General features: G+C 36.0%; 1 protein-coding gene across 3 annotated transcripts in view; it reads left to right on the forward strand.

Annotated features, from left to right (window-relative positions):
* The window catches only part of LOC106874494 (uncharacterized), a 44,452-nt gene that overhangs the window by 21,268 nt on the left and 19,112 nt on the right, over positions 1 to 4,072 (forward strand). The window contains exon 1 of one of the 3 annotated variants that reach the window (XM_014933649.2): positions 3,033 to 3,316. The exons of the other annotated variants lie outside the window; for them this stretch is intronic. The gene's annotated coding sequence lies outside the window, so the exon portion shown is untranslated. Of the gene's footprint in view, positions 1 to 3,032; positions 3,317 to 4,072 lie in introns of those variants that run through there. 3 annotated transcript variants of the gene reach the window in all.

A 4,072-nucleotide genomic window follows, 5' to 3' on the forward strand; every position in this document is an offset into this window, starting at 1 on the left:
ATATATATATATATATATATATATATATATATACGACAGGCTTCTTTCAGCTTCCATCTAACAAATCCACTCACAAGGCTTTGATCGACCCGAAGTTACAGTAAAAGACAGTCGCCCCAAGGTGCTTCGCAGTGGGACTGAACCAGGTCATGGACCTTGAATAAAAGTGCAGTAGTATGAAAGAGAGGTTAACAGCAGTGTGTGTAATAGACTTACAGAACGACATGACCTTTCATATGACTTACTTCTCCAAAAGTAACACACGAAACAACAAAAACCTGTCCACAATGATGTTGTCAGTACAACTTGCGTTAACATACCATTTACATGAAATGTTTCCTGAAAAAGGAAGAATGTCGTATGCTTAGAAATCAATTTTTACTTTCCCTTACCTCGAAATACATCCAGTGTGTCAAATGTTGTCATCTCTAAAAGAATCTAAGCCCTTTCATGACAATATTTCTAATGGAAAAAATTATTTCACTTAATTATGAAAAAGATAAAAAATTTAGAAGGATTAGTAAAATAATTAACTGACTCTGTTGGTGTTTAGAACATGACTTTACAAAAGGTTCTTATATAAAAAGGGACAGTTTGGGGTTACAGAATCATGAGCTGTCTCAGACAGACTTGTAGCAAAAGGGTTAAAATATTTCTGTTGACCTATCACACACACACACACACACACACACACACACACACACACACACACACAAAGTGTCACGCAGTAGGACTGAACCCGGACCCACGTGGGTGAGAAGCAGTTTTCCTACCACACAGACACGCTTGCGCCTATACACACACATAACTGGAAATTTCTGGGTTGTTTTTTTTTTATCCAAACGCTTAATTAATATGGCAGAAATGAAGCTAACAATAAACATATCACCACCATAATATATTTCACTGAAATAATTGTTGTAAAATCATGTTCTTGTAATCATTTGTTTTCCAACTATAAATCTTATAAGTATATATTATATAAACTTGTCAGAAGTACTTATCAGCGAATATTATATTCTAATGTATATTGAAATATAAATAAATATTTTCTTTTTATCAATCTTTGGTTCATTTTTATCAAACTCTTTCTTTGTCTCCAGAAAGTATTTATTTCTCACAAAGAGTATAATCGTTTTAGAATTTAAGAAACAACACATGAACCAAATAGGAAACTTCAATGTTGTTTTCTGACCTTTTAGAAGGAGCAGGTCAGATTCCTCTCAAATCACATCCCATCTTCGTCATCATAATTATGATCATCATCAGTTTAATAAATTTTTTGCAACATTAGATTTCATATAAAGGTTCTGTAGATCTGAACCTGATTACATTTCATTTACAGTTTTTAGGGATTTTGATTTCATTAACAAAGATGATTCATTTTCATTTTTCTACCGCTACTATTCCCCAATGATTTGCAACTGCTCTCTGAGATCATAGGAGATCATAAGATGCTAATACGTCTAATTGTGTTCCCAATACCAGCTTAGAGTAAGTTTCTAAACTTAGTTTATTTAACAGATATTTCGTATGAAAAGGTGTAAAGAGTTCTTGCTCATGATGTCTCATTTCAAATGAAGTTTCAAATTATGACTGTATTTATTTAATCACACTAGTCATCTTCAAGGTTTCAGCTTCAAAGTTTTTGAATCCTTTATCAGAGAGGGCAATTGCGAGTTTTAGTGATGTTGCATGGAAGTTCTTGCAAAAGTGAGCTTTCAACAGGATTCTTTTCATGACACCTGTTAATTTACCAATCAACTGTTTTGTATAGGCGTTGTCTGGACAAATATGAAACACTTTAATGCACATTTCAGTGGTTCTGCAATAAACAGAAGTAATTCATCTTCAACATAACAACAGACACCTTGAACAGGAAGTCAGAGTTATATGCTAAATGCCACCATTAAAAGAAATACATCCTAGATAAGTTTGACATTTAGTCAGGCAATGAAGCCTGACCAAATGCAAGCAACCTCAAGACCAAAGCTTGCTGATTACTCTTCAGTAAGCATGTTAAGGTTAAAGTCAACAAAACTGTAAGAAACCATTAATAATAAGAAATATGTTCATTCCACTATCCAGCCCCCTGCGATCAATACTAATATATTGAATACTTACTGTAAGGAAATTAATTCTTTTTTACTTTCTAATACAATTATCATGTACATTATCGCAAATGCAATCACACACACACACTCACATGCATATACACACATACACAGATACTGGCGCAGTAATGCACCAGCTCCGACATTCAATCCTCAGAAAAGGGAATTTTGGAAAAAAAGCTAAACTTGCTATCTTCAGTTCGGTTTTTTGTGTCTATCCTCACTTATGTTATGAATGTTAGACAATGGCCGAAAAAATACGATCGCGAACACAAGCAGACGACATGGAACTCTACCAAAGGATCTCTGGAGTAACGTTATTCGATACGGTGCATAACTCGGAGATCAGGGAGTTCCTCAAGGTCGAATCACTACTTTACATTGAGAAGTCATAGCTCTGGTACTACGGACATGTGATTAAAATGTCAAGAAATGAATCGTAAGATGGACTTTTCAACCGATTCAACCGGCAGGAGGCAAGTGTAGACCAAGAATGAAATAGTTGGATAATGTTCATAGCCTCAGTTGGACACGTTTGAGAATCTAGCAGGAAAGTTTAATTATGGTTGTTTCTGACAGGACCCTATGGAAGAGATGCTCGAAGGAAGGAATGGATGGACGGACGGATGTTTCTATGTAGTTTTCATACTTTTATTGACCCGCATCGTTTATAATAGCATGTGAATATATATTTGATTTAATGAAACAACATCGCATTTTATCAACAGCACTCTCTGGATGTTAAGTGAGTGATTGTTTATCATCTGGTTCCGTATATAGTCATTTGCTCATTTCCTATGAACTGTAAATAGAAAGGAATGTCAGGAAGTAAAACAAGGAAACTCGTGAGAAAATGATCGGAAGGGAGTGGGTAGCAAGAAAAACAAGAGAGAGGGGGAGAGCGAGACAGATAGATAGAGAGAAACAGCAAGAGAGAGAGAGAGAGAGAGAGTATCCGGTGCGAAATTTTGTTGTATTACGATTTCTCTCCTTAATTATTTCTCTCCTCATTGTTTAGTTTATTTCTATTTGCGGAGGTTGCTCAACCACAAAAGAGGCTTATAACACTTACATTTAATATCTTTCCTAACTTTTCATTTTATCTCTATTTTCTCTCGTTCAACCAAACAACAACCATCAAGTTGAAACTATTTCTTAATTTGCTTTTTTCTTTCTACTTATTGAACTGAAAATGGGAAAAGGTAAGTATAATTTTCCGTTTTATTTTACGGCTTTTTTCCTGTTTGATTCCGTAAAATTTCTGATCGATCTTTAATTCGTTAACATTGTCAAGCACTTTCCCATCCCATTCTTTCCTTTAAAGAGCTTTTCCTCTACTTCTTCTTCTTCTTCTTCTTCTTCTTCTTTTTCTTCTTTTTCTTCTTCTTCTTCTTCTTCTTCTTCTTCTGCTGCTGCTGCTGCTGCTGCTACTGCTGCTGCTACTGCTGCTGCTTCTGCTGCTGTTGATGTTGTTGTTGACGTTGATGAAGATAAAGATGTTGCTGTTCTTACATCAACGCTCTGATTGACCAAAGGTGCTCCGACCAAAGGTCCTCCGACCAAAGGTGCTCCAGCCTTTGTTTTTGTCTTGACAATGTTACTCGGTCACTAATGTCGTGGTGGTTGCCTGTTCGTGTGTGTTGTATTGTTGAAGATCATCGTCGTGTGCTCTAGTTGGCTGCGTGTAATGTAAATGAAGTAATTCACGAACGTTTAATATATTTATTGAGGGACATGATTTAATTTGTGGCTTTCTATAACAAAAGAAAGTTACAGAGGCAATGATCGCTGGCTGGGAGGAGAGATCTGCACTGTGTCTTGGTGAAGGCTCAGTGTTGTACATCGTATATGTCTGAAGTCATCACTTGCTCCTGGTGGTCCTAAGCAGTCTGCTTTCTATGAATGTCCAAGATGGTCTACCTGAGCTAAGCACCAAACAGTTTTTATAGAGTAACAAG

This window comes from Octopus bimaculoides, chromosome 5, assembly GCF_001194135.2.
Source record: "Octopus bimaculoides isolate UCB-OBI-ISO-001 chromosome 5, ASM119413v2, whole genome shotgun sequence".
Classification (NCBI taxonomy): Eukaryota; Metazoa; Mollusca; class Cephalopoda; order Octopoda; family Octopodidae; genus Octopus; species Octopus bimaculoides.